The sequence below is a fragment of the Ursus americanus genome, chromosome 5, assembly GCF_024610735.1.
Source record: "Ursus americanus isolate L20-20 chromosome 5, mUrsAme1.1.p, whole genome shotgun sequence".
Lineage (NCBI taxonomy): Eukaryota > Metazoa > Chordata > Mammalia > Carnivora > Ursidae > Ursus > Ursus americanus.
The window spans coordinates 74323644-74336693 of record NC_142131.1 but is presented as its reverse complement, the minus strand read 5'-3'; the positions used below and the strand labels follow the sequence as shown (position 1 = coordinate 74336693).

Sequence of the window (13050 nt, the reverse complement as noted above, 5' to 3'; positions counted from 1 at the left end):
GGCAAATCGAATACTGATGAGAAAAGTCTGTACAAGGTAAAAAGATAAAAGCAATCAGAGAGACTGGGAGAAAATATTTGTAATATATATAACAGATAAAAGGATACATTTAAGAATATATAAATAATGGGGCGCCTGGGTGGCCTAGTCAGTTAAGCATCTGACTTCAGGGGTACCTGTGTGGCACAGCGGTTAAGCGCCTGCCTTCGGCTCAGGGCGTGATCCCGGCGTTATGGGATCGAGTCCCCCATCAGGCTCCTCCGCTATGAGCCTGCTTCTTCCTCTCCCACTCCCCTGCTGTGTTCCCTCTCTCGCTGGCTGTCTCTATCTCTGTCGAATAAATAAATAAAATATTAAAAAAAAAAAAAAGCATCTGACTTCAGTCCAGGTCATGATATCAGGGTCCTGGGATTGAACCCCTGCATTGGGCTCCTTGTTCAGCGGGATGTCAGCTTGTCCCTCTGCCTCTCCCCCAGCCCGCACACTCTCTTTCTCTCGCTTTCTCTCAAATAAATAAAACCTAAAAAAAAAAAAATTATATATATATAATAAACTCCTATACATCAATAAGAAAAAAACACATAGTCCAACAGAAAAACGGGTAAGGGATATGGGCAAATTATTTGTAAATGAGGGAAAACAAATGACCAATAACCATGAGAAGATGCAGAGCCACAAAAGTAATCAGGGTAACAGACATTAAAACCATGAGACATCATCAGTCATTCATTCATTCATTAGATTACCAGAAATTAAAAGGATTTGAAAATTAAAAATTTTCTAAGCGTGTAAGGAAATGTGTCCCTTTAAGAATTTCCAGTTTTGAGTACTGAAACAGCTACTTTGGAGAGCAATTTGGCAACAGTGATTACAATGTTAAGTGACTCAGCAATTTCACTTATCAGTATCTATTCAGAGAAGCACCCTTCAAGGAGGCATATATAAATATGTTCATTGGAACATTGTTTATAATGGTAAAGGGCTGGAAGAAATTTCATTTCACCACTTAAGGAATGCTTGAATAATTTATGCTATATCGATACTCTTGTTTTTATATAGCATACAAATTATATATATATAAACACACACACACACACACACACACACACACATATATATATAATGGAAGCAGCCCAAGTGTCCATCAGTTGACTAATGGATAAAGATGTGGTGGAATCATTGTCATTTGCAAGGACATGGATGGAGCCAGACAGCATTATGCTAAGCAAAGTAAGGCAGTCAGAGAAAGACAAATACCATACAATTTCACTCCTATGTGGAATTTAAGAAACAAAACAAATGAGCAAAGGGGGAGAAAAGAGAGACGGAGGCAAACAAAGAAACAGACTCTTAACTACAGAGCACAGACTGATGGTCAGCAGAGGGGAGGGGGTGGGGAATGGCTGAAATAGGGGATAGAGATTAAGGAGGGCACTTGTGATGAGCACCAGGTGATATATGGAAGTGCTGAATCACTATATTGTACACCTGAAACTAATATTACACAGTATGTTAACCAAATGGAATCAAAATAAAAACTTTTAAAAAATAAAAATAAAATTTTGGGGCGCCTGGGTGGCTCAGTCGTTAAGCGTCTGCCTTTGGCTCAGGGCGTGATCCCAGAGTCCTGGGATCGAGCCCCACATCAGGCTCTTCCGCTGGGAGCCTGCTTCTTCCTCTCCCACTCCCCCTGCTTGTGTTCCTTCTCTCGCTGGCTGCCTATCTCTCTGTCAAATAAATAAATAAAATCTTTAAAAAAAAAATAAAAAAATAAAAAAATAAAAATAAAATTTTATATATAAATATAAATATGGTGTTTTATATACAAACATATACAATACATATATAAATATAAATATAAATATAAATATAAATATAATATATATATATATATATATATATATATATATATATATATATGGTGTTGAGAAAGAGAGGAGAAAAAGAGGAAGGTAAAGAAAATATTTGGAGAAATAATGGCTAAAAACTTTTCAAAATGGATGGAAAACGTTAACCTACACATTCAAGAACTCAATGAACTCCAAGAAGATAGACCCAAAGAGGTCCACACCTAGCCACAGTAGACCACATTGTCTGCGCACCGTCTTCTCACATGGAGGGAGGGGCAAGAGAGCGTTCAGGGCTCTCTTTTATAAGGGCAACTAATCCCATTCATGAGGGTGCCACTTTCATGACCTAACCGATTCCCAAAGGCCCTACATCCCAATGCCACCTCACTGGGGATAGGATTTCAATATGTGAATTTTCGAGGGGACACAAACATTCAGTCCATAGCAATGACCTTTACATGGAAATTACTACTATGTTGGAAGGCTATGAATTTCTTTCTTTCTTTTTTTTTTTTGGAAAGCTAAGCATTTTTTGTTACCTTCTTTCTGGTCACCTTGTTGTGTTCTCTAGTTATTTCTAATAGTTGGTTAGTTGATTCTCCTGGAATTCTTTAAAAAGACAATTACACTTTCTGAATATATCTCTAGGTCATTTTTTCCTATTCTTTGACAATATTTAGAGGGTTTTTCCCCCTTATTTTGTTAGAACTTTTAGCATAACGTAGGATAATGAAGTGGTAACATCCTTCCTTATTTTTGACTTTAATGGAAACAATCCTCTGTAGTTGAAGATTTGTTGGCCTAAGGATTTGGGATTAATATTCTGTATTAGGTTAAGAGGGTTCTTTCTATTCCTTGTATGCTAAAAAAAATTTTATATTATATATGCTAAATTTTATCAAATGTTTTCTGGGACATCTATTTACATGATTACAGGGTTTCCATTTTTAATCTAGTAACAGAGTTAATTACATTAGTCTAGTTTTTCAATATGGAAGCTCTCCTGGCGTAAATCCTGCTCGGTTAGCATATATAATTCTATTAACACATTACTTAATATGATGTACTAACATGTTCTCCAGCAATTTTGCTTTAATGTTCACATTCATCCCATCTAATCACTTTCTGGGAGCCTAGGGCTCTTCCTGTTCAGTGTATCTGCCCTTTCTGAGCCAGGAGCACATTTGAAGTCATTCCCGTTTTTAGGTAGTAGACTTTCTCTGTTAATAAGACTGTATCTGCTTTTCATATTTCAGGGATTCTTTCTCATAATTTCTGGCCCCCTCAGGGTATCTGTTTCTGTTTTCTAGTACCGTTACGAATTAAAAAAAAAATAATAACATCTGCCATGTCTAGGTATTTGGGAGGGGAGGGACAGAAGTCTTTGTACGGGCTCTACCTTTCATTTTCTCTAAAATCTAAGACTGATGCCATTTGTAGGCTCTTGCTGGAACCTGATTATTTCCAGTGTTCTCTGATTGATTTAAATATTGTCAGAAAACTGGGCATGCCTACCTAACATTTCCATCTCTTTCAATAATGCGTTTTTATTTAACCCCATAAAATGTTGACTATTAGGAAGAAAGGTAGTACCTTTTTTATTCATTTTTTAGGATTTTATATATTTACTTGAGAGAGACAGAAAGAACTACAGAGAGCATGAGTGGGGAGGAGAGGGAGAAGCAGAGCAGACCCCCCAGTGAGCAGGGAGCCCAATGTGGGGCTTGATCCCAGGACGCTGGGATGATGACCTGGGCCTTAAGGCAGACACTTAACCAACTGAGCCAACCAGGCACCCCAGAAAGGTAGGACCTTGACCAAAGTTGTCTGTAATGGAGATATGTCACAATATGCCTTTCCTAGATGGTTTTCAACACCAATTTGGGACAAAGTCTTAGAATTTCTTCTTGGAATGAACCAGTTTGGTCAGCTACCAGTTTTTTTTCTCCTCTATACCAGAATTGGATTTTTTTTTTTTAAATGAAGTGGTGATACCCTCAGAAGCATTAAGAACAGTATTCTTGGGGTGCCTAGCTGGCTCAGTCAGAGAGGCAAGCAACTCTTGATCTCGGGGTTGTATGTTTGAGCCCCACACTGGCTGTATACGTTACCTGAAAAAAAAAAAAAAACAGAATTCTTTTGAAGTCCCTTTTCCCTGAGGTGAAAAGGACATTATATCTTCTAATATTTTCTTTTCTTTTTTTTTTTTTTTTTGGAAGTGTATCACACCTAATCTTTGGCCCAAAGAGGGGGGCAAATTGCCTTGGGATTGTTTGTTTAAGGACAAAGGATCAATCCTTGTCTTAGAGTTTCCCAAATGGCAAAGTTGGAACTGTGTGCACACATCCTAAACCCATCCTCAATCTAAGATGACAGTAAATAAAACTTCACGCAGGGTTAGCCTAGAATGGCCCACCCAGCCTATCTGGGGAGCCAGCGACTCCCTCACACACGCTGCTGAGCACACAGCCTTCATTGCTTAAACCCGATATACCAACAACATTCACTGTGGCAACGCGGACTGGGCAGTGAACAAGATAAACAAGGTTCTTAAAAATACAAATGTCCTCCTGATACCATCATGTGTTTGGAAAGCTTCAATTCTGTATTAGGCTTTTGGACGCGGAGGTAATGTGATCTGGACAGGGAGGGCAGAACCTTTTTTTCCTGCAGGGTAACACCGCGAAATGATACACCGTTTCTTTCCTAGGAAATGAGATATGCGGAGAGATCGTTGGTTTGTTTGTCATGAGATATGGCAGAACTCTATTGGAGAACCAGTCTTCTCTTAACCAAGGTCCTGACCGGTCACCCACCCCTCACCGCCACACGTCCGCACCGTGGCGTAATGCTTTGGGGGGCAGGTGGCAGCTTCTGGAGGTACAGGGAAGGGAAGGTTAAGAGAGAAAACTGCCTCTGATCAATACAGCGGCAGCAGCAGCATAAATAATTCAAGCACATACTCCATTTTTAGTTTCTTTGATCTGCTTCTCTCATCATGCGGTGTGACTGCCACAAGGGTTTACTCTTTGCGAGGCTGAAGACCCTTTCCCGGCACCCCAGTCATCTTCCTGGGGCAAAGGTCCACTTTGTATCAATCCTGCGGCTTCATAACTTGGCCTCGATGTTTTTATCATCCTCAAGGATCTCAGGTGCATTGCTGCTTTGAGATGTCACAAGCCAGGGATAGTCCCGGTAATAAGCTCAGTGGGGTGGCTCTAAGAGCCGTCTTCCTGTTGCTCCTTATTTGTTTTAGAAGGTGCTTTTGTTTTGTGAGTGTTGGGGGAGGAAGGTGGAGGGATGATTTACAGGATCTCAGGTTCCGATCGAGTATTGTTTCTGATGGCAGTGAATGAGGACATGGGGCATATTAAAGGGTAGCAATGAGTACAGGATTGGCTGCTATTTATCAAACAAGGAGTAGACTGGCTCTGGCAAAAAATGACAAAGTGTGTCTATTGTTCTATTCTGCCATCGAGGTGTATATTAAAAATCTCTTGTAGTGCTGGGGTTCCTCAACAAAGGGCACAGTTCATACCTCCATTACTTTGAAATTAAGAATATGAACACCACCGATACGGGCTGATTTATTGATTAAAGTATTTGCTAGGGCTCGAGCTTGTTGTTCTATTACAGGGGAGGGAAATAGCTGGGAAGAAATTTGCAGAGTAGAAGCAGACGCTAAGAAAGGGATTCTATAAGCATCCTACTATAAAAATAACACTGACTTTGAGGAGCAGGAAGGACGACATTTGGCCAAGAGGGTAGGCACATTTTCACCTGTCTCCCAACTACAAGCCAAGGCAAGGGGAGGAGCTAGGGGATGGATTTAAAATAACATGTCACCTTTTTCTGAATCAGAGCAAGGGCTCCGCAGGGAAAGCCTGTTGAGAAGTGTATTTATTAATCTGTTGGCTACGTTTTTGTATCTGCCATCCTGACTCCCTTTCTAAGAACATTCTCCTTCAGCGTCTCGCTATTCTAGCTGCCTCTCTTCTCACTGACCCTGCCCTACTTCCTCTGCTTCTTCTTTGGATCCGTAATTGAAATGGAGGCTGCTGTGTCTTCTGTACTTTCAAGTGAATATGCTCTATTCTAAGGCCTCTAACCAGCCTTTCCCCAACGCCCGCACATTTAGATAGGTCTCTAACTGGTGTACCAAGCTCCTCCGTGATGCTCTGAGGCTCCTCCCACAGCCCACTGGGGGCTGTGTGCTGGCAAACAGAAGGGGAACAATTCAATGGTTTGAATGGCTTGACTAGTGTCAGGAGGGAATCAGAATTAGTAACGAACTCAAGACAAACCACAACCTCGCAGCCACAGCCTGAGGCTCTGACACTGAACCCATGTCTCTTAATTTACTGAGATATGCACAATTCTGAATTCTATCGGGGGAAACATTTTTATAACATTTCCCATCATAAGGGAGCCTTCCACTCTGATTTTCTTCCTAATCCATTTCTGGCAACACGGAAGTAATATTTATAAATATTTCCTTAGAGAAGCAATACGGCTACATTAATATAAATGAGAAGAATATTTTCTGCGAATGTATCTATTGTAGAGTTGTACCAGCTGGCGAGGGGAAAGCACTGTATTTCACAAAGGCATTTCACGGGATGCCATTTACTCTCAAAAAGGAAAATCATTAATATTTATCTTCCAGGATCCTTACATACAAAAATTCCTAATATGTTTTGCTATGAGTAATGTGTACTTAGTTGAAACATTTGCACCTCATGATTCCAAAAAAGAGTTTTAAGTTTCTTTTTGCAATGTAGCAAATTTGGTTTATCTGTATGAAAAGGCATACTTTTTAAAAAGTTTAAAACCATAAAAGCTCTCACTGAGAAACAATCTATTTTTTTAAAGAATTTTACTTACTTGAGAGACAGAGAGCAAGCACGAGTGGAGGGAGCTGCAGAGAGGGAGAAGCAGACTCCCCAACTGAGCAGGGAACCCAATGCAGGGCTCCATCCCAGGACCCCGCGATCGTGACCTGAGCCTTAAGGCAGACGCTTAACTGACTGAGCCACCCAGACACCCCGAGAAACAAATTAAACCATTTGTTACACATTAGTCTGTTATTTTGTTAACAAGGAGAGGAAAATGATCACATATAAAGCATGCAACACCTATTAAGCCACGACAAGTGTTTGTCCAAGAACAATGAATACAGCTACCACTGGAGAAACTGAGGTCCGATGAAAGGTTTGGACCATCAAGTACTGTATCTCACCCAGTTACGAAATCCCCTAAGCAGCTAATTCAAATATTCTTTTCCTTTCTTTCCTTAAAAGACGAATGAAAGACAAATTGATATTGGACATTTACTCGTTGAAAGGGAAATCTGAGAGTAATGTCTTGAGGAGAAAAAAAAAAAAGCCTTCAGATTAAAATTTCAGAATAAAAAGGGGTGCCTGGGTGGCTCAGTCAGACGAGCAGCTGGCTCTTGATTTCTGCTCAGGTCATGATCTCAGGGTCTAGAGATCAAGCCCTGGGTCGGGGTCGGGGGCTGCACTGAACAGGGAGTCTGCTGGAGATTCTCTCCCTCTCCCTCTGCCCCTCCCCTGCTCTCTCCTTCTCTCAAACAAATAAATAAATCTTTTTTAAATTTTTCAGAATAAAAATGTGGAAGGAAATTATTTCACAGAAATACCACTTCTGTCTTGCTTTTAATCTTAATTGTCAGAGCCTAAATAACATTTAAACACTATAAAATTACAAAATCTCATTCAAGGGTAGGGAAAACTGGAAATCTGAGTAAAGTTCTAACTTTTTTTTTTTCTATCGTAGACATCACCTTTGTTTGATTTTCCAAGTAACTGCCACAAGTGGGAAATAAAGACAGTAATTCAGCCCTTTCTTCAGCTGCCAACCAACACCACAGTTCCAGCGTGAGAAATTATATTTTATGGTGCACGTGTCCAAAATCTATTTTCTCCCCTTTCTTTGTTACAGAACCATGATAAACGTGCCCTATCTAAAAAAGAAAACAGAGGGGCGCCTGGGTGGCACAGCGGTTAAGCGTCTGCCTTCGGCTCAGGGCGTGATCCCGGTGTTGTGGGATCGAGCCCCACATCAGGCTCCTCTGCTATGAGCCTGCTCTCCCTCTCCCACTCCCCCTGCTTGTGTTCCCTCTCTCGCTGGCTGTCTCTCTCTGTCAAACAAACAAACAAACAAACAAATAAATAAATAAATAAAAACAGATTTCCCAGCCTTCTCTGCAGGTAAGTATGGCCAGTGAGATGTCTATGGAAGTTGTTAGGTGGGGCTCCTGGAAAGTCCTTTTGCCCTCTCCTTCCCTCTCTCTCTCTTTTTTAAACAAATATTTTATTTTATAATTATTTTTTTAAGTTAATGCGACGCCTAATGTGGGGCTCGAACTCATGCTCCTGAGATCAAGAGTCACATACTCTACCAAGGGAGCCAGCCAGGCGCCCCTCCTTCCCCCTCTTCTGATTGACACACAGTTCTGATGTTTGGCACTCCAGGGAATCCCCACCTTGGGCTCCTGAGGAGAGCCCGAGGATAGAAGTCACGTGCTAAGATGACCAGAGAAGAAGGAGAGGTGAGCCTGAGTCTCTAGGAATGGTGGGGCTGCCGTTCCAGCTTTGCAAGTACAGCTGACGCACAGCGTTCTATCAGTTTCAGGTGTACCACACAGTGATCCAACATTTGTATACATTCCGAGACGCTCACAAGTATCGCTACCACGTGTCACCGCACAAGGCCACGACAATACCACTGACTGTCTTGTCTATGCTGTACCTTTCATCCTCATGACTTACACATTGTGTCACTGGAAGCCTGTACGCCCCACTCCCCTTCACCCATTTAAACCCTGTTATTTGAGTTTTCCGTTACTTGCAACTAAACCCGGTCCCTACTGATAGAACCACGTGATAGCTATTTGACCTTTGGCAATTAACTTAACTTCTCGTGTCTCAGTTTACTCCTCTGTGCAGATGGGCATATTATAATAGCAAGGGCTCTGAGAGTTATCAGGATTACATGAATTAACACGTGTAAAGAGCTTAGCAGTGTAAGCAGCGCAGACAGACGGCTCAATGAATCCTCTCTGTTATTGTTATTCAATTGCACCAGGGTAACACCTGGAGTATAAATGTGAAAGCAAAGGGTGTATGAAGAGGAGAAATCACTGTGTTTGTTTGCTGTCATATTCTTCAGAGGCAGAGACCTGGGCAAAGAGCTTAACAGAACACTGATAATACTTCCCAATTAAAAGCACTTTACATCCTAAAATTTGTACAGAACCACACAAGACCCCAAATAGCCACAGCACTCCTGAAGGAGAAGAACACAACTGGAGGTGTCACAATGCCAGATTTCAAGTTCCATGGCAAAGCTGCAGTCCTCGAGACAGTATGGGACTGGCACAAAAAGAGATACATCGATCAATGGGGCAGAATAGAGAGCCCAGAAACAAACCCACAATTATATGGTCAATTGATCTACGACAAAGGAGATAAGAATCTACAATAGGGAAAAGACAGTCTTTTCAATAAATGGTGCTAGGAAAACTGCACAGCTACATGGCAAAGAATGAAACGGACCACTTTCTTATACCAAACAGAAAAATAAACTAAAAATATGATTAAAAATCCAAATGTGAGACTTCAAACCATAAAAATCCTAGAAGAGAGGACAGACGGTAATGTCTCTGATATTGGTGGTAGCAACACTTTTCTAGATATGTCTCCTGAGGCAAGGGAAACAAAATAACAAATAAACTACAGAGGGGCGCCTGGCTGGCTCAGTCCGTGGAGCATGTAACTTTTGATCTCGGGGTTGTAAATTTGAGCCCCATGCTGTGTGTAGAGATTATTGAAAAATAATCTCAAAAAAATAAACTACTGGGACTAAATCAAAATAAAAGGCTTCTGCCCAGCAAAAGAAACAATGGACAAGACAAAAAGACAACCTACTGAATGGGAGAAGATATCTGCAAATGAATGATATATCTGATAAGGGGTTAGTATCCAGAATATATAAAGAACTTATACAACGCAACACCAAAAAACCCCACAAATAATCCAATTAGAAAATGGGCAGAAGACATGAACAGACATTTCTCCAAAGAAGACATCCAGATGGCCCACAGACATGAAAAGAACTCAACAGCAATCATCATCAGGGAAATGCAAATCAAAACCACAATGAGATACCACCTCACCCCTGTCAGAACGGCTAAAATCAAAAACACAAGAAACAACAAGTGTTGGCAAGAACGTGGAGAAAAGGGAGCCCTCCTACTCTGCTCGTGGGAACGCAAACTGGTGCAGCCACTCTGGAAAACAGTAGGGAGGTTCCTCAAAAAATTGAAAATAGAATTATCATATGACCCAGTAATTCCACTACTGGGTTTACCTAAGGAATAAGAAAACACTAAATCTGAAGGATACATGCACCCCGGTGTTTATCGCAGCATCATTTGCAATAACCAAGATACGGAAGCAGCCTGAGTGTCCATCGAGAGAAGAATGGATAGAGAAGAGGTGGTGTGTATACACAAAAAGAATGAAATGTTGCCATTTGCAACAACATAGATGGATCCAGGGAGTACAATGCTGAAAATAAGTCAGAGAAAGACACCATATGATTTCACTCACATTGGAATTTAAGAAACAAAATGAATGAACAAAGCAAAAAAGAGACAAGAAGCAGACTCTTAACTCTAGAGAACAAACTGGTGGTTACCAGAGGGGAGGGGGAGAGGGGGATGGGGAAAACAGGTGCAGGGGATTAAAAGTACACTTACCATGAAGAGCATTGAGCCATGCATAGAATTGTCAAATCACTGTATTGTACACCTGAAACTGTGTAACACTGTTAATTAACAATGTGAATTTATTCGTAATGCTAATTACACTGGAATTTAAAAAATAAATTAAGAAACTATATAGCCAAAATAAGCAAGTAAATAAAAGCGCTTTACAGATGATACGGAGCGGCTTTCAGAAACCACAGTTCCTCTCCTTCCCAGAGCTCTAGGATGAAGTGAAGGCTGGAGCTTGTTTGCGTTGGTAAGTCATTCGCTTGCTGGCTCAGGGGCTGATATCCAAGTTCACTGTTCCAATGAGGGCCAGTTGGCTTGGTTCCATTTCACGGCCCTACACAGTGCAGTGTACTTAGCCCTGGTTAACTGCCCTCTGAACATAATTCCAAGTTTAAATCATGTGGGAGGGGACATGCGGAAGTCTAACCCAGCCATGCTCTGGAGAAACCCTAACCCTCTAAGCTTTCCCCACCCACCAGCAGGTGCACAGGTGGGTTGTAAGTAGAACCCTTTTTCTTTTCTTTTTTTAAAGAGAGCAGCTTCCTGAATCTTTTCCAGAAATCTGAATTTTTTTTTTCAGCTAGTTTATTTAGAAGCCTTCTGAGCCTTAGGGTTTGAACTCTAGGATGACTGCCAGATTATTTTCACTCCGATCTTCATATAATAATAAAAATAATAGTATTGATATGATAATAATATATATTGAGTGCTCACTATGGGTCATGCACTGTTTTGAGTAGTTACTGATGAGGAGAACAAAGGCCAAAGAAATGCAGATAAAATTAAGTTTCCTCACAACTTGCAGCCCGTGGACAAATACTTGAGACAGGCAGAATAGGACATTCTTCAAGGAGTTCAAAACTGCCTTCTTGCTAATGCTCTGCTAGAGGCAAAAAGCCACTTTAGCTCAACAACAGCCAGACCTCCAGGCTCCTGCAGAAGTTTTCTTTAACATATGAAAATCCCTTTGGAAACTTCCTTTATCTCTACCCATCCCCCCAATTTAAAAGTGTATCATCAATCGTTCCTTACAAACCCAGCGTAGCTCCTTTTACCCATGGGTCCTGTCGCCGTGCTTTAATAAAGCCACGTTTTTGCACCAAAAGTGTCTCGAGAATTCTTTCCTGACCCTCCGCTGCTGGCCCCCACATGCCATCAATTATGTCATCCACTTGGGTCTCTGCAGAACTGGACGACCGTGTACTGTTACGTCCGACACACTAACAGAATGTCACCGGGGGAGGTGGCAGCAGAGCCAGGAGAAAGCCCGGGCTCTTTGTCACCATGCAGGACCCGTCATATTCATAACCTCTCCACCTTCCTCCTTCCTTTTCACGGCCTCAGCCCCCCCCCCCCCCCGGAAGAGGGGATGGCTCTCGGATCAGGCACTTCTGATGGTGGCCACATTTTCATCACTTGTGGCTCTGCATTCCAGTCTCTCATTGCTCACAAAGGACTGTAACGTCCCTCGGGCAGTGTCTCCTACCAGGCCCGCAACTACAAGAACAAGTCTGTTCTCTATGCCAGAGGCTTGTTACCTTTGCTTGGTCCTTTGGCTAAGCTCCCTGTCCAAAGCCCACGAGGGCCTCTGGTCTGTGGCTCTGAGCCCACCCTGCTCCACAAGAAATTGTTTTCTGAGGAGCCATTCCTGCTAGGGATATCCCAACTGGCTGAGAATAACTCCCTGGAATACTTACTAGAAGAAAACCTCATTGCCTTGGTCCTCACAGGCACTCTCCATGCAATAACAGCTTTTTGTGGGGGTGGGGCAGGTGGGCGTAAAGATAGGGGGAGGGGGTGGGGACTGACAGGATTTTTAAAAAGGAGAAAGGTACAAAAAATGCATTTTCCTTCTGTGATCTGCCTGCCCAAACCCCAAATCCATCTAATATGGAGAAAAACATTAGACACAGGCCAACTGAGGGGCATTCTACAAAATACCTGACCGGCGTTCCTCGAAACTGCCGAAGTTGTCAAGAACAAGGAACATCTGGGGTCTGGAAACTGTCCCAACAAGAGGAGAGATGATAACTAAATGGAATACATTATCCTGCGTGGGATCCTGGAACAGAAAAAAGGACACCACGTAAAACCTAAGGAGATCGGAATATAGGTAATAATAATGCACTGATAGCAGTTAATTAATTGTAGCTAGTGTATCACGCTAATGCCAGATGTTAATAACAGGAAAACTGGGGTACCTGGCTGGCTCTGTCAGTAAAGCGTCGCATGGTGGGTGTAGAGATTACTTAAAAACAAAATCTTAAAAAAAAAAAAATAGGGGAAACTGGGTGCGGGGTATTTGGGAACTCGGTATTATCTTTGCCATTTTTCTATAAATCTAAAACTTCTAAAATAAAAAAGTTTACTGAAGAGAAACAAGACGCAAGTCAGAACTGT

The 13050-nt window shown here is 41.7% G+C and overlaps 1 protein-coding gene across 3 annotated transcripts in view; it reads right to left on the bottom strand.

Annotated features, from left to right (window-relative positions):
* Window positions 1–2334: 2334 nt before the first annotated feature.
* The window catches only part of PGGT1B (protein geranylgeranyltransferase type I subunit beta), a 78342-nt gene continuing 67626 nt past the window's right edge, over window positions 2335–13050 (bottom strand). For 2 of the 3 annotated variants that reach the window (XR_015724602.1, XR_015724604.1), the window contains one exon: window positions 2335–12712. The gene's annotated coding sequence lies outside the window, so the exon portion shown is untranslated. The remainder of the gene's footprint in view (window positions 12713–13050) is intronic. The other variant, XR_015724603.1, reaches the window with a different exon arrangement.